The sequence below is a fragment of the Heterocephalus glaber genome, unplaced genomic scaffold (genome assembly GCF_053883595.1).
Source record: "Heterocephalus glaber isolate CG9 unplaced genomic scaffold, H.glaber_assembly_v1.0 deba00001067, whole genome shotgun sequence".
Classification (NCBI taxonomy): domain Eukaryota; kingdom Metazoa; phylum Chordata; class Mammalia; order Rodentia; family Bathyergidae; genus Heterocephalus; species Heterocephalus glaber.
Genome location: NW_028258187.1, coordinates 2397330 through 2415037, shown reverse-complemented (window position 1 = coordinate 2415037; position 17708 = coordinate 2397330). Strand labels below are relative to the sequence as shown.

Here is a 17708-nt window from a genome sequence, read left to right as displayed (position 1 = left end):
CAGGCACTTCGCCTTAGAGCAAATAAGTGAAGAGTAGAAATTGGAGGAGAAAGAAGTAAGGTAGGTCAGAGCTCCTCTAGAAGCTTCTCAGAGACTTCAGAGAATAAAACCAATCAACCAACCAACCAACCAACCAAACAAACAAAAAACAAATCCCCACACAATCCAAGCAGCAATGGGATTTGAAAAGAGTTCCAGAGTCATTGTTTTCTTGGAACATTGCAACAAGTGTTTTAGGATTACAAGGTAATTCGACACAGACCGTAGAGGAGGAATAACCAGATCCACTCCAGTTTTGCCTTGAAGGAGGCAGGACCTGACATCTGAAGCTCTTGCAAGCAGGTTCTTTGTGAAGAGGTGGGCAGGATGGGAACCAAGCAATCATGACATCTTTCTTCAGCTCCCCTTGGCTACCGAGAAGCCCGCAGACAGCAGGGTGCCTGGGGATGCCCCATGGAGCCACCAGAGCTCACGGGGTCTGGAAATAAAGGGGCCCATCTGTCCGCCTTAGGCATAGTTTTATTCTTGATGAAGGAGCAGTTCCCTCAGAGGGACAGGGGGTTGTTGACTCTTTCTCCTTTGTCTCTAGTTGGGTGACTTAGACGCAATCAGCAGTGGTTGGCAAGCGTGAGCAAAGCTTTCATGAAGATGTTTGACTTTGCTAAAATTAGTGCAATGTAATCATGACTTCATGTTGCCCAATATAATCCATCTTGAGAAGAGGGGATGATGATTTTCAAATAGTTTTTCGCAGCAGCATCAAAAAGAGCTTGCAATCAATTCCCATTCACCCCTCCTGCAGGAGATGGCAGAGCGCGGTTGATACAGATGACATCCGACTCTCAAATCCTTTCCATTTGACTTTGATTAATGCTTGCATTACATCGGGATGCAGGTGTTCCTAATGTTCTTGGAATTCAGATCACTTCAATCTCAACACTGAAGGCACGGATGAGCCCAGAACCACCTCAGGAGGCCTGGAAGGCTGAACAGTCTCCCCAGGAGTGGCGGGGACTTCATCCGGTTGTCCTTGTTGTGGCAGAGAGGGAGCTGTACTTGTCATAGCCACACACAGCACTGCCCCACAAGCAAAGAGCTGTGCACTTCACATCTCTTGAAAGAGATGGCTAAAGACGGGGATGGTGGTGCATGACTGTAATCCAGAGCTCTAGGAGGCTGAGGCAGAAGAGTTGCAAGTTCCAGTCCTGCCTGGGCAGCTTAGTGACTTAGGGAGACCCTGTCTTAAAATAAAAAGCTAAAAAAGGGCTGGGATGGCATTCAGTGTGAAGGTCCTGGGTTCAATCCCCAGTTTCAAAAAAAAATGAAGAAGAAAGAAAGAGGGAGGGGAAGGAGCGGAGGGAGCGAGGAGGAAGGAAGGAGAAGATGGCTAAATACTCTGCTTGAGACGCGGGAGCTGTTCTTTCTGTGATGGTCAGGAACCTGCCGCCGAGTTGGATAATTAACGTAGACAGCAACACTTCCTATCTGCATGATCTCGGGGTGTCACCGAAGGTCTCGGGCCTGCTTGCATGTGGGCACAAACGTAGCTGAGGCTCCCTTGGGCACTGTGCATGATAAATGAGTCAGTGACACAGGGCCTCAGCAGACCCTGCTGTGCTATCACTGAGAAGTTCGCGAACCCACTTTGACTTCTTTTATTTAAAATGAGCGGGAGCTAAGATAGGATGCAAACCACGAATGACTGAACAGAAGCCTTCGTCGTGAGCTTGACCAAACATGCAGCTCCATGAAGGCCTGGAAAGAGCAGTGCACAGCACCGGGACTTCAGGGGACATTCACACCCCAAACTGTCACCCACCCAGGAGCAAGGCCCGCACGGGAGCTGGGTCTACTTTGCTCAGTCACCTGCGCCTTGCAGGGGAGCGAGGACGTCGGCTCGCACGCACGCACGCACGCAGGTCCTTACGGAGGGGGACGGGGCGGACAGCTCCCCGTGCTGCGGGAGCGGCCGGAACACAGCGTAGGCGGCAGCACTCATTCTCCAAGGTCACCTTCCGTCTTGGCCCCGGATTCGGCGAAAGAGTCCGTCCCATCCTGTGTCACAGCTCACGCGCTGTCTGTCTTTGTCTTTGCCCGGCGACTTTCCAGGCACCTCAGCACTGTTGCTATTCATGCTGTTCTTCCCTCAGTCTCTCCCCAGGGGGCCTGGGACAAGGATCTCAGGGCCATGGTGACAGTGCGCAAGGTAACATCACTGACCGACGGTTACACCTCAGGTGTGTTCCAGGTGCTGGGGACACGCAGGGAATACAAACAGCACGTGGGGAATGTCCATTACCTCATGCGGCAGGAAGGGCGGAGGGAAAAAGGGAAGCAGGAAAGGGAGGTGGAGTCTGGGGCTGGGTGAGTTTTGATGCTTATTGTCCCACGCAGGCCGCTTTCCCGGCGCGGACCCTCTGTCCCCGACCTGGCGTGACATGGAGGAGAACAGTCTTCAAAGTGTAGCTCTGTGTCACAGTTACAGCTGGCGGCCCCAGGACCCTACCTCCACCTCCTGTGAGCGTCCACGATGACTTATTTCTGTGTGTTTGTGTTTGTGGGCCTGGGGTTTGAACCCAGGGCCTCTGCATGGAGCTATATTCCCAACACCCTGCTCCTTTGTATTTTTATTTTGAGACAGGGTCTGCCAAGTTGCTAAGTTTCCCAGGCTGGGCTGAAACTCTTGCTCCTCCTGCCTCAGCCTCCTATAGTGCTGGGATGGCAGGTGTGTGTCACTGTGCCTGTCGCACACCCTGCTAATGACCACAAGTCTGGCTGCCTCCCGAAGGTGCTGCTAGACCGGTGGTGGGAGGCATCCGCAGGAGCCATCGGCTCATGCTCTGTCTCACTTTTGGGGTGCGTGGGTCTCTCTGGGAGGGGGACACAGCCCCCAAACAGAGCTTGTGTTGCTCCACAACCCTGGGAGCTGCTGTCTTGAAGAGGACTGGTTGGAGTCTGTCCATATCGCTTGGTTCTCGCCCAGCACGGGGAGGGCTCTGACCCCACTTCCCACTCTAGGCAAGGCCTCCTTTCTCATCAGTGGCTCCGCCCTCCAGCCCCAGGAGTGAGGGCCACAGGACATCTCCCTCTGGGGTCCAGGTGGCAGGTCTCCCTGCCTTTGAGCCCTGGACATGGCTTCCCAGGCCAGGGTGGGGGGTCCCTCCTGCCTCTGTGGAGCCAGTGCTGATGTCCCCTCGGGTGGACATCTGGCTGTCATCACCACAGTGGTGCCCTGGCTAGCCCTGGCTGGTGGTGTGGCAGCTGCGCAGCCCTGGGCACTGGTGTAAGGCTGGTGCAGTGCTTCCTGTGACTCCAGTCTGCCCGAAGCTGGAGGCCCAGGAACCTGCAGATCTGATTTCCGGTGGGGACCTGTCGATCCTGTGTGCCAGGCATCTTCCTGCCCACAAAGACAGAGACCGGGCCAGAGTGTGCAGCTAGAGAAAGCTGTGGCCCTAGGGACGCAGTGGAGGAGGAGGAGGAGCAGGCTTCCCCTGGCTCACCATCCAGGTCTGTGCCTGCCAGGCTCTGGGCAGAGTGACTGGCGGCTGGGAATGGCAGTGACAGTCACCAGGGGGCCCCGGGGAAGGCATCAAGCCCAGCGAATGCCCGGGATGGGCAGCCTTCAAGGGCATTAGAACTGAACCTGGGATGCTGCAGGGCAGGAGCATCGAAGGTCAGAGACAAGATGCAGAAGGGTAGAGGAGCTGGGCTGATCAACAAAAAGAGGCTGGCAGGTCAGAGGCAGGGCCAGGCTGCGCCAAACCCATGGGCAGGGTGCCAGCAGTCTGCCGCTTCCCTCGCTCCATTCCTAGTCCCTGTAAGTGGCCCTCGCAGAAAGGTGGAGGCTCTACTCACACAGAAGTGTCAACAGCAACATCAGGAATGGGCGCCAGAAGAGGAAATCTCTTGTGTAGGTTCTGGGTTGGGAGATTTGGGAGTGGCTCATGCCCCAGCACATGGGCACCCTGCAGGGGTGCATGGGGAAGGCGACAGCGGTCAGTGGGCAGTTCTAGGACAGCCGGATTTGTCCTCTGAGGACACACAAGGCCCTTGGAGTCTGGGGGTGGGGCTGGGCCGAGGCACCTAGTGGAGAAGAACTCAGGGATCAGCACTCAGAAGGAAGGCTGCGTGCAGAGTTCCTTTTATGCCCTCTAGGAGGACGGGCTCTCCTCTCTACCTGTGGAACTGGGGGGTCAAACCCAGGGCTGCCCCACTAGCCCTATTTATTTATTTTGTAAAATTCTGAGACAAGGTCTTGCTGAGCTTCCCAGGCAGGACTTGAGTGCCCAGTCTCCTGCCAAGCCTCTCAGAATGTGGGGGTCACAGGTGTACACCACTGCACCCGGCATTGCAGCCCTGGATCATCTGCATGGACTTCGCCTGCTTTACCTGCGGCCACTGCCGAGAGGGTGCAGCTGAGGGCCTGGCGGGAGCCACGAGACCTGTGGGCCTGCTGCTGTCGTAGGCACCGCAGGGAGAGGTGTTGGAGTGATTTAGCCTGGGGGGTTAGGGGTCTCCCAGCCCAGTCTCTTTCTTCTTGCAAATAGTTCATGATCCCTGAAATTTTTGCCCCAGCAAACAGAGAGAACCCAAGTTTCCACTATAGTTGCCTAAAAAAGAAGCAATAAAATGTTCTGTGCTTTCAAGTGCTTCAGATTTAGCTAAATGTAACAGGAAATAGGAGGAAACTTCTACTCTATAAATATCTGGAAGGTTCTGGCTGAACATGGTCCCCCTCTACCAAATGTCACTAAATCGAGAGTAAAAGAGTAAAGTGTCGTAGAAGAAGAAGAGAAGAGAGCAAACCAAGTTTAGGCATGGAGAGCAATGGGGCAGCAGTGAAGGCCTCTACCCTTTAGAGAAGGTGGAAAACTAGATGGATCTGGGCAGGAAGGACCATGAGTGGTGAGGGGAGCACCTTGGAGAACCCCAGGATGGAGCCACGCAGGGCCCAAATCCTCTTCCCCACCTGCACAGCCAGGCTCCTGCTGGCCCCCGACTCCTGACTCCTCCAGCTCACCCTTAGGGGTGCTGAGAGCCAGAGGCTCTGGCTCAGGACACCAGGCTCAGTGGAGGAAGGCGGGGATGTGGTGCTGACGTCACCAGCCCCTTTGCCTCAGTAGCTCCCCATGTGGATAGCCAGGGTCAGCACCTCCGGTCCAAGAGCGGGCGCTTTGTCCCTGGACAGACTTGCCAAGGAGATATTAGGGATGCCCTACAGGGACCCCCAGGACTACAGGAGCAAAAGAATTTTTCAGATAAAGTCACTTCCAGGTGATACTTGAATGCTTTGTTCTTACTGAGGAATGGGGAGGCCATGACCAGCAGGCATGTGAGGAATGTCTCTAAGATGAGAAGGAGACATTAATTAAAACAATAGCAAGAACAAAACAATAGGACTCAAAGGAAGGAGCAGAAGCAAACAGAAACAGGTCAGAAAGAAGTCTCCCCCAAATAATATCCTCAGAAATACAAGAAGATATCCTCAAGAAAGAACAAGATTCGACTTAAACAACAGCGCAATCACAGACCAGGAAGAGCTTTTGCAAATTAAAAAGTAAAATAAGGTGACCACATAAGACTGGAAAATAAAATTGAAGAAATCTGAAAAATAGAACAAAAAATGTTTGGAAAATGTGAGAGAAAAGATAAGAAAGCTAAGTGATCAGGCCAGGAAATAATGACTTCCAAGAAGAAAGAAAAGAGGACATGGAAGGGAGAAAATTACCTAAGGAATACTAGGAGGAATGGGTGAGAGTTTGTTCCATATTAGCAGGGCCCGTCGAGGGCATGGTAGGCATTGTGGTGAAGTTTCAGAACCCCGGGACTGAGAAGAAGAAAGAGGAGGAGGAAGGGGAAGAGGAGGAGAAAATCAGGTCCTACCTCGAGGGCTGGCAGTCGTGATGGCATTAGGTAGGCTTCCCAGGGTCAGACTGGAAGCAGGGCCTGGCCAGGCCACCTGCCCAGAACTGCAGCCGAGCACTGCCCGGCTCAGGGACAGCAGAGTGAGGGTCCCACACGACTGTCTTTACCTGCCGTGGCCCGGTAGGTCACCTGCACATCTTGGCTGTTGGGGATGATATCTCCATGCACACAGAAGTGTTAGGCTCTCTCGACTTCAATCCCCTGGAGTATGTACCCAGAAGTGGGACTGCGGGACTATAATACATTTCTATTTTTGCATTTTTGAAGAACTTCCATACTGGTTTCTATAGATGGCTGTACCATTTTACACTCCCATCAACAATATAGAAGGGTCCAATTTCTCTAAATCCTTAAAAATCGTATCTTTTTTTGATAATAGCCACCTGTTATGGAATGAATGTCTTTGTTTCCCCCAAATTTATGTGTTAAGCTCTAAATCCTCACCAAACACTGGTTCTGTCAGCACTTTAATCTTGGACTCCTCAGCCTCCTGAGCAATGAGAAATGCCTCCCTGCTGTTTGTACACCATCTAGTCTGTGGACCTTCATTTTACAGCAGCCTGAAACTAAGACACTGTTCCCAAAGGTGAGAGGAGGAATCTTATCATGGGTTTGACTGACATTTCCCTGTGGTATATCCATGCAATGAGATGTTTTCCAGCCTTAAAAGGAGGAAGTCCTGCCATATACTTCAGCCTGGATGACTTTGAGGACCTTGTACTAAATGAAATAAACCAGTCGCAGAACAAATATGGCAAGGTTCCATATGCATGAGGTAGGTAAGACAGTCAAACACACAGACGCAGAGTGAGGGTGCTTACCAGGGCAGGGGGAGGCAGGAATGAGGAGCTGCTGTTCAGTGGGTATGCACAGAGTCAGTTTTTAAAGAGGTTTAAGTTCCAGAGATCTAATGTATGATGTGTCCACAGTCAACAACGCTATATTCTACACTTAAAAATTTATTGAAAAGGTAGATCTCATCTTTAAGTGTTCTTCCCACATTAGAAAGAAAGGGAGAAAGAGAGGAAGGAAGATTATTTCTAGTGGTCCTACTCACAGGAAGCTATCGGGAGTGATGTTCTCCTGAAACAAAAGAGTAACCCAAGAAAGCAAATAAGGACTGCAGCAAGTGTGTGAGCCAGAGAATTCCAGAAAAACTGTACAGGAGATTCAATACAAAATCAGCTCTGCTGAGAGATAGAAATGAACCAGGCCACACTGAACAGGCTACAAGGATCCAGAGTAAAGATCTCTCATGGTTTTCTGAAAAAAAACAAAAGACAAAAAACAAAAGACAAAAAACAAAAAACAAAACCCTGACAATTAGAAAAAGAACTGGTTATAAATACATAGAACACCAAGGAAGGAGAAAATGAGACAATTATGGACAACACTGCTTAAGGTAGAAATATAATTTTAATGGACTAAACGGCCACCCGGGAATAATGTCCATACATCCATTATCATACAAACACTGACTGTGGACAACTGGAGAGAAGGTGGCAGCCAGCGGATTAGTTTCCCATCAGTGTGTAACAAATAACCCCGGGCTTCCTAGTTGGAGACAGGCCCCTCAGGGCCTCCCGAGGCTCACACTGGGAGTCAGCAGGGCTCGGTTCCCTTTTGGGAATCTGGGGAAGGATCCAGTTCCAAGCACGTTAGGATCGTTGGTAGAACTAATTGTCCAGCGGTGGCAGGAGTGAACCCCTTATTTTTCCCATTAGCTGTGGGAGGGACAGTGAATGGAAGGATGAATGTACAATCATGTTGCATAATTTAAAATAACAAACTAAAAAATCCAAATGGAAAAAGCCTAATAAAAAATTTTTTACAAGTATGGATTTGTTTTTCTTTTTTTCATTTTATTTGTTATTGTATGTTAGTTTTACACAATAGTGGGTTTCATTTTGGTATAGTTGTATATGCAAATAACATACTTTGATCATCCTGCTATTAGTCTCTTTCCTCTTTCCTATCATCCTTTGATCCCCTCCTCTTCTCTAATAGGTTCCCTTCCACCTTCTCGTCATCTCTTTGAAAAAGCGTCAATTTTAAAACATCACAGAATAACATTTCCATCAACTTTGTATCTCTACCCATCCAGCCAGCCAGCCATCTTTTCCCCTCTCTCTCTCTGACATATCTACCTGATTGGTCTGTCTGTCCATCTGCCCACCTATATTTGCATGCTGTGGGGCAGTTCCTGTGCTAGGTGTTAAGGAAAGGTGGTAGCTGTGAAACGTGGACATGGACTAAAATAAGAAGCCTACTTCCAGCCTGGGGGAAGTGGTTTCATATGGCTAAACAAAGGGTGAGTATAGATAGGTGGCTAGAAAAAGGATTGGAAAAGTAGTACCTTTTCAAGCAGATTTTCTATGATGAGTGATGTCTGTATATTTTCTTGGTTTACCCAACTTAGTCATTAGAATAAATGTACAGTACAAGTTTTCTGACTGTGTAGCATAGAGATATTATTGTTAGATTCAGGTGTTCAGGGCCATATCTCTGAGACAGCTACTCTGTCCTTTCCTCCTATCTTTCTATGGCAGATTTCATGGTATCACTATTCTTGAAAGCCTTCTAGAGAAATCTCCATTATAGATTCACCTTGGTGAATGAGAATAGAAATAAAGAGAATAAAATCCCTCGTATTTGCAGAAGTAATCAGCATCCCTGGCACTCTTCATTCCTTTTGTAGAAACAGATTTCCACCTGGTGTCAGTTTCTTTCTGCATGAAAGAAAATTGTAATATGAAGGATTCTTCAGCTTTTGTGTACCTAAAAAAAAGTATTAAATGAACCTTTGTTCCTAAAAGATATTTTTGCTGGGTATAAAATTCTCAGTTGACAATTTTTTCTTTCAGTCATTTAAACCTTTGGCTTCACTCCCTTCTGGCATGTGCTCTTTCTCTTGAGAAGCTTCCTGGGTTTGGGGGGTACTTTGCTGTAAATAATTTGTCTCTTTCCCTGTGGTCTTGTTAAAAATGTACTCTGCAATTGGTTTTAGGTAATTTTATTCTGAAGTGTCTTGATGAAATTTTCTTCATGTTTCTTATGTTTGGGGTTCGCTGGGCTTTCTTTTTGGATTTAGGAGTTTCAGTTTTAATGAAATTGGGACAGTTTAGGCCATTGATATTTTTGTTTGTCTGTCTCATGGTTCTCCTCTTTCTTTGATAGGTTACACACTCACTGGCCTTCCTGAAGTGATCCACAGCTCACTGATGCACTGTTCATTTCTTCTTAGATTTCATTTCATTTCAAGTATTTTCTATTGCTGTGTATTCAGCCTCGCTTTTTCTTCAGCAAGACCACTCTGTTCTTGGCTTCATCTCATGTATTATTTTTAGCCTTGAATATTCAACTGGATACCTGTCGTGCTCCCTCTGCAAGCCCCAGGTGACAGCCCACAGCGTCTCCAGACAGCTCTGGGCATCCCTGAACTGAGAGCCGTGCACAGAACCCGACATGGAACAAGCCATGATAAGGCATCACGGGGCAGGTCTCAGGTGCTGTCACCCATGCTGCTTCTGGGCCAATATGATTGATTTTTTTCCTCCTCATTAATGGGTCCCCTTTTCTGCATTTTGCACGTCTGGTAGTTTTTGGTTAGCTATCTGCTATTATGAATTTTGTTTTTCTACAAATATTCAGAGCTTTGTTCCAGAATGCAGTTGTTTGCAAACAGTCTGATCATTTTAGGCCTTGGCGTTAAGCTTGGCGAAATGGGACCAGCACAGCCACATTTAGTCTAGCACAGTGCCCATGGTGGCCCAAGCTCTGCCTTGCTGGTGTGAGCTCTGGGTATCTTTCTCTCTCTCTCTCTCTCTCTCTCTCTCTCCCCACCTCTCTCTCTAAGTATGGAAAATTGAACCCCGGGCCTTCACTTGAGCTGCATCCCCAGCCCTTTTTTATTTTTAAAATTTGAGTCAGGGTCTTGCTAAGCCGCTAAGTTTCCCAGGCTGGTCTTGAACTTGGGATCCTCCTGCTTCAGCCTACCAGAATGCTGGGTTTACAAGCATGCATACCCCTGGGCTCCAGATGCCCCACTCTGGTTCCTCCTCCTTGAGTGGCAGCATGGAACTGCCCAGGGAGGAGGACAAGTGGGCTAAGGGCCACGTCCTTTTCTTCCTTCTTGGGGGTCACCCACTCCCCAGTCACCTGGGCACTGCTGTCAGTGTCTTTGGTCCTGCTCTTAGTAGTTTCCAGTGGGAGGAGGAACCCGGGGGCTGTCCATTTGTTGGGGCTGGAAGTAAAAGTCAATTCACGGTACTGAAATCACAGTTCGCTGACTTTGAGAAAAGAAAGACGCTGTCACGACTTATAAAGCAAAAAGAAATCACTAACGTGGTCCCCTCCTTCAAGCCTTCGAGCTGCTTAGCTCCGATTTACATAAATCCCTTAGGGTTCATTTTCAGACCCTGGGGCTCAGGCTCCCTTGCACACACGTGTTCTGCCTTCCAGGCTTCCTCTGTGTGGAAACGGCTCGGTGAATTCCAGCAGTTTTGAGTGCTGTGAAGTCAGTAAGCGGAAACTAAGCTAACGAAACTAAACTCGACTTAAACTCTCTGCTTCCTTACCTTGGACTTCTACACTCTGAGCGGAGCTGCTGGAGAGCTTCTCTCTCACCTTCCCCGCAGGAGCGCGCCTCGGGCAGGGCAGGCAGAGGGGTGATGACTGGGTCTTGACAGCTCAGAGTCAGTTTGGGGAAAACTCACGACACCGTCCTTTTCTTTTAAGATTACTGAGTGAAGGAGCCGCCTGTGCCATGTCCTGGAGGGAGGGACAAGGCTGCCCGTTAGGGAGGACAGCTCCACAGGGGCCGGGGGAGAGGCGGAGCCCTCCCGGACACCCGGCTCCGCTAACCTGCTGCCCACGCAGGCCAGGTTCCATGCCCAGCCCTCATGGGGTTGTGGGGTGCAGGGGAAGGTGAAGACCGCGGGCAGTGTGGGGTTGCGGGATTTAAAAGTTTGCCTTCGCATCTGCAGCCTGGCTGGTGGGGACGAGGGGTTTGGCGCCTTGATCTGAACTGACGGAGGTAAAGGCGTCTGCCCGTCCCCAACCGCCTGAGCAGCACCGTGGGCAGTGCCGCGCCAACCTCAGGTGACAGAGTGGCTGCCAGGCGCCCCTTCCTTCCTCGGGGTCTCCACACGTGCACATTCCCAACCAGAGAGCTGCAGAAGCGAAAGTTTCGTGAATGCCACACTGAGAATCTCAGAGGAATAAACAAAGAGATAAGGGTTACGTCATGAGCTGGGCTGCGAAAAGGGAGCTGACCACTGCCCGCGTGAGGCGGTAACCAGTAACAACCGGCGTCCGGTAACCGTGGCCATTTACCCAACAGAGGACACGACGTCAGGGAGAACAGGTTGGCAGCAAGGAACTGAGAACGTGCCTTTAACTGCAGCCTCAGACGTCAGTGTGCTCACGTACGGATGCTGCATGATGGACACCGCTTTCTCTTTTTCATTCTGGCAAAACACACAGATTTGCTGACTGACCATCTGTCAGGGCGCAGCTGGGAAGTGCTAAGTCCGTTCACGCCCTCGGGCAGCAGTTCAGCGAGCTTTCTTTTTGCGCAATGGAAACTTTATATTCATTTAAAAGTAACTTCCTATGCCTCCTCACCCACAGTTACCCCTGGTTCTACTTCTGCTTCTAGGACTAGGACTACTTCAGCTACCTCCTGTAAACGACACCATACGATATTTCTCTTTTCATCACCGGCTTGTATAACTCAGCACGTCCTCGAGGTTCATCCATGTTGTGGCATATAACAGAATCCTCCTCTTTTTCAAGGCCGAGTAGTATTCCCTGCATGTGCTCACACATCCTGTCCAGCCATTCATCTGTTCCCGGGGAGGCCCTGGGGTGGTTGCTTCCATCTCTCGGCCACCATCATGACCATGCCTCTGAATGTGGGTGAGCTAGAACCTCCAAGACCCTGGTCTCAGTGATTTTGGAAGCATACTCAGAAGTGGGACTGCTAGCCACATCATGGGGGTGAGTCTAGTTTTTGGTTTTGGAGAACACTCACTGTTTTCCACAGTGGCCCCCGTTCTATATTCCCACTGGCCACATACAGGGATTCCAGTTGCTCTTCATCTGGGAGCATATCTGCCCTTTTTTCCTCTTTTTCCTTTTTTCAATAGTAGCTATTTTCTTTTCTGTACTTTGATATATTCCTCATTTAATTTTTATTCTAAGCGCTGCTCTCATACCCAGTAAACCCAGCATAAAAGCCCTGCAGGAGACACAGTGGGACAATAAGCACTCCCTGGGTAGAGGCAGCCAGCATTTAGGAGAAGCTGTTCTTGGGAGGCTGACTGTTCCTCTGCCCCAGTTTCCCTTGCTGAGCACTCTGGGCAGGGCCCACAGGAAATTGATGCCCTGTTTCTACCTCAGGATGTGAAGGCCACTCTGGAGCTCCACAAAGAGCCTGATGACATCAGAACATTACAGATATTAGTTATTTTAATGAAAAGCATCCGTTACACCAAGTGTCTTGGTTTTTATGAAACAATAGGCTGAGCTGTTGAAGTTTGAGGAAAACAATGAGCACGAAGCTCTCTGGCTCATCTTGGTGCAGCTTCTGTGGCTGGAACCTCTTCCGGGATCACGCCTGAATGGCCCTGCCTGCAACGCCACTCGCTGACAGCCCTGGTACAAAGCAGTGCTGGACACCCTTGGCTTCTTTAACTCTGTCCACAACCCAGAGCGTTTTAGACGTAAGTGAAAGCTCACTGATACTCAGCAGTTCAGCTGCACACAGAAATGCAAGTCCAGCCCTTCCCACGCCACCTTGTGCAGAAGTGAACTCCCGTGGGAGCTTCTTTCCTTTACAAAGAGAAACACAAGTCCACGGAACTATTTTACTTTAATGGCAGCCGTAAGAGAGAAATCACCCCCAAATTCTTTTTTAGGTTCTTAATTTTTTTTTTTTGTACTGTGGATCGAACTCAGGACCTTGCGCTTGTGAGGCAGGTGGCAGAACTACTGACCTAAATCCACAGCTCATAAGTTCTTAATTTTAATCTCCTGTGTTTTACCTGCATAGTGAGGTTAATTGATTTCCTTCTTGGGTACCCTAAGCAGTGTGGATGCCCAGTGTAGCTGCTGGAGGTCATTGAGCTGGACTGATTTATCCTAAAGCTCTGACAAGTTGCTTTGAGATGCACAGGTTTTTTCCCTTTTCCCAATATTCCACCATCAGAGAATAAAATTTAACCTACGACATCCTATATGTCCAATGGCACTGTATAAATGATTTCAAGCTATTTAAAGAAGAAAGTAAGATGGAGAGAATTCTACTACCCTGAGGGACTTGAGCATCCCTCACATAGGAGATTAGGAGTTGAAAATTCTGCCTATCTCCGGCCGATTCAGCAGCGGCTCTTTCTATCCGCATGTCTGTGAGAAGAACACGCGTGCTGGGTCTTGGAGTCTCCATGGTGGCCGGGACCAAAGGAGGGAGAGGGACACTGAAGAGAGCAGACTCACTTCCAGTCGGAATAGTGGGCACGGGCCGGGAGCCCCGGTGCTGGAAAGAAGGCAGCTCCGCCCTGCTCAAGTGCTGACGTCAGGCAGGGGCCGGGTGGCAGCCCCTTCTTCGGCCCCAGCCTCCAGCCTCTACGGTGCAGGAGCTCGGGTTTGGGGAGCCGCAGTGACACGTTCAAGGCCACCCAGCTGGGCTGTGCTGGGGCCGGTGAGTCCACGCCCACAAAGCCTGAACCTGTGGGGTTTGAACACTGTTCTCAGTGCACGCCTGCAGGGTTAGGGTTTACTTTCTGTGGGGAGTTGGCGCATGTACGGAACACACCCTGATTCTTTCGACCCCTTCCTCCTTCCCTTCCTCCACTTCCTAGTTCCTCCCCTTCTTACAAAACGTGTCTCCCTGTCTCCTACCACCTACTTTTCAGTTTGCTCTTTATTTATGTGTTCGGTTTCTTGCATAAGAGAAGCTTGTGTCTGATTCACTTCACCCAACACAGTGGTGCTTCTAAGCAGGAAGTTTTCTGAGTCCAGTGTGCCGTTGCCCTCTGAGAAGAATGTGTGGGTCCACAGTGGGCAGGACATGGAGAGGCCTTGACTTAGGCTGCTGTCCACACCGGCCACCTCCAGGCCTTGCAGAGATGCCCAGGGTTTGTGTAGCCAGCGGCCCTGAGGTCCCCCTGCAGGTCCCCGGGCTCTCTGTCCCCGACAGCACGTGAAAGGGGAGGCCAGAGATGAGGACAGCTCTGGGTGCCCGGCAGCGAGGCAGGCAGGGCAGGTGGTGGCACTCTAGGGCCCTAATGAATTCCTCTTCCACTTACAGCAACTCCCTCCTTGAGCTGTCTCCTCCTGTGATTCATCCCTGCTCTCCTAGGTCCGCTTTGAGCAGACGGCTGTTGATAGGGAGTGTTCAGTGTTGAATGAGTAAAACACACTAATGCATGTTCCTCTCGGCCAGAGATAACCCCGCTCTCCTTGTGATGGATGTGACTCTTACAGGGGAGTTATTGTGGGCAGGGCGCTGGCGGCAGCTTGCTGTCTAGCAGCCTTTCAGCCCCGTCTCTCTCCCTGTCTCTCTGTCTTTTCTCTCTCCATCTCTGCCTCTCTCTGTCTTCTGACCATTTTGCATAATTCAATCTGTCTGTCTGCCTGGTCCCTGCACTCACGGATGTAACCCCACCCCAAGTACCCCACGCCTTCCTCTTCCCCAGTTCATAAAGAGGCGAAGAAGCCCACTTACAGGAGAACCGAGAGGCACAGAGTCACTGAATTACACAAGATTAGCGGGGACTCCTTGGGGGGCCGGGGGACTGAGTTTCGTTCTGTGCCTCTCTGCAGAGCCTCGTACCAACTTGGAGCGAGGATGGAGATCTTCTGGTCAGGATCATGCGCTTTGTAATTCAACCCAGGTTGTGTTGATCCAAGACTGCTTAATTTTGGCCCAGGCCACCAAAACATACAGAACGAGACCCCTGGTTGTTTCTAGGGCTGGGCCCAGTACCAAGGAAGCCCTCACAGGGGGTCTGGCGCCTTGGCCCGGCTCCTAGGAGGCGCCTGCTTTGCACGCGCCCATTGGAAAACAGAAACAAAGGGGAAAAGCAAGGAACTGTCCTTGCACGGGCAAATGTTTCCCAAGGTTCTCAGCTCGTCCACCCTGGCAGGAAAAGACTTTAAAGAGGGGCAAAAACCTCCCCTCTCTCAACTGATAACCAAATAAAATTCTGTTATATTTTCTGTCTAATAAGCACAAGAAGTTCCGTAACTGCCTTGATTAAGCATATTATCCTTCTCCAGAAAGGCAGCTTGATTTATGCGGAAAGTGATTGGACATACTTTCTCCAGCCGCAGAGATTTCATAATTCCTGGTGTATGTCTGGGAAATCTCCCCTCGCCGAGAGCCCGAACCAAATTAATGTCTTCCAACGTGACCCAAGGAATTAATGAGGTTCTTGCTGTCAGTTTTACCCATCCAGGGTCAAGTAAATCACTCGCTGCCTCTCGGGGGCCCTCTGTTTTGCTGCCTCTCTGACTCCACGCTCAGTGATAACGATGCTGCAGATGCCTTTGAAATCGGCCTCACGACACCCTCTGCCCAGCGCCGGGCAGACGTGGCCCTGCCCCTCTGTCTGCTGCGAAGCGGCCTCTGATGGAGGCCGTAATTGCTGATAGATGGGGTATCGATGAAGCCTGTGCACTCAAGGTCCCCTTGCTTTTCTGCTGATGTGGGGATTCACATCTCCGCAGCCTGCCTCGGAGTTGGCGTGTGCCCGGCCCCTTAACTCCCTCTCGGTGCTCTTGGCCGAAGACTTGAGTTATTTTTTCCATCCTCTTTTTGGACACACGGAAGTGGGCTGGTAAGGGGCTTTCCGGGGAGACTTCTGTTCTTGCTGCCAGAAGCAGCTCTGAAACTGTAAGATCAGGGCCGCAGCCCTGGAGGGGCCTCAGACCCTTCTGCTCCTCTTCCGACTCCACCCTAAGCTAGGACCTGAAGGATGAAGGGATCCGAAGGCATCAAAAGCTTTGAAAGCGATGGGCCTGGAGTCTGTGAACTAAAGGTCCAAGTTCTGGTGTTTGTGGTTAAACTTTACCTCTGTTCTTTGGCTGGGTTTCTTCAGCTGTTTATAAGTGAGGATGAGGATGTAGCTCAATGGTGCTGCTCCTACCTGGCAAGCGCAAGGTCCTGAGTTCAATTCCTGGTGCTGGACAAAAAAAAAAAAGAGTTATAAATGAGGATGAAAATCGAAGTGGTGATTCTTTCCCATCCACCTCATCTTCTTTAATTTTGCATTTCCTGCGGGACGTGCTGAGTGTCAGCTGCTGATGGGACCACAGGGCTGGTAGTGTCCCACCTGGATCTTGGCCCACAGTCAGAGCAACCAGGGGTTCTCACTCCCTCCTTGCCCTTTCAGAATAGAAAAACCCACCCAAATACCAGACCATGACCACTAGGTTCCTGTGGGAGCCAGGCAGAGGGGTGTGGACCACCCCCAGGGGGCTGGGACCAGTGGGCTGTGTCATGCACATGTCCTGCCTCTCGCAACTCCTGTCCTTGGCTTTCACGGGGTCGGTGGGTGCCCCACAGACTCCCCAGGGCCTGAGGCTGCAGCTGACCCAGGTCTGAGTTGCCAGGTAGGATGAGCAAAGCAGCACCCTTGTTCCCGTTCACTCAGTACTCAGCCATCAGTAGACTCATGGGCTTTTATTTTCAAAGCCCTTTACTTATGTTGTTTCATCTCTCAGCTCATAATGGTGGTGAGGTGCTTCGCGCTTTGTTTCTGTCATCGGAGTTTAGAGAGAGGCAGAGAAGCCTGCTGGAGTCCCATGTGGCAGGAAGGACAGTGTGCTGCTTCTGTCACCGTGCCTCCAACAACCACCACAGCCAGGTCGGGCACACACTGAGAAGACCAGGGCCCTGGGAGAGGCGCCCCACGCCAGACGCCCGGACAGCAGCCCGCCACACTCATCTCTTTAGATTTGACTGCAAGCCGTCCACACGTCAGCAGACCGTCCTGACGAGCACAGAGCCCACACCAGAAGAGAGATGGTGGCTGGGAGAGCAGTGAGCCACACGAGTGGCGCTGGGGATTCAGTGAAACCGGTCAGGGGTGGAGAGGGCCCCGAATAGCAAGCTGAACCTGTCTGGCGCTTCTTGGCCCCTTCTGGTTTTGTTCAGCTGGAAAACGCCTTGGAAAAGTTTTTTTTGTTTTTTGTTTTTGGTGGTTTGTTTTCCATTTGTTGGAAACCAGCATGTGCTGGCGTGTGTGGCTTTTCCACTTAAAACGAAAAGTGCAGGTGATATTAGAAGTTGCCACAGGACACAGAGCTGCGAGAGGGTCCCCTTGAATGACAAAGCTTTGCCTATTAGTTTTTACAGGTTTTCAGCCTGTAAGTCCTGCGTGTCTCTGGGGAATGACATGTGGACTGGGAGTGTTCCTCCAACAGGGCACGTGGTAGTTTGGTCAGGAGCGAGTGGCAAGGGCACCCAGTTTGCACTGGGGCCGCAGAAGCAGGGCCTCAGCATCCCTGCATGCAGTCTCCATGGTAACGTCAGGAGCTGGAAACACTGTCAGCTGTTACCTGTGAGAGCGCAACCCTGGCTAGCAGATTCCCCTCCTCATTTGCTTCTTTTCCCCTCAAAGTGGGAAGTGAGGCAAGGCAGGGTAACTTCTGGCTCCAAGGATGGGGGTGATGGAACGGGCATACTGCGTGTGAGTCTGCACCCTTGCATGCGCTAGCAAGAGCCAGTGTTAATCATGATTAGGAATCTTCTCTGCCATGCTTTTCCAGGGGAAATC

At 50.6% G+C, this 17708-nt stretch overlaps 1 long non-coding RNA gene across 1 annotated transcript; it reads left to right on the top strand.

Annotated features, from left to right (window-relative positions):
• Window positions 1-11214: 11214 nt before the first annotated feature.
• On the top strand, window positions 11215-17394 carry LOC110346192 (uncharacterized). The gene is made up of 3 exons (XR_002390084.2): window positions 11215-11925; window positions 12449-12650; window positions 16654-17394. It is a non-coding gene; the product is annotated as an uncharacterized LOC110346192 (long non-coding RNA).
• The last annotated feature ends 314 nt before the right edge of the window (window positions 17395-17708 follow it).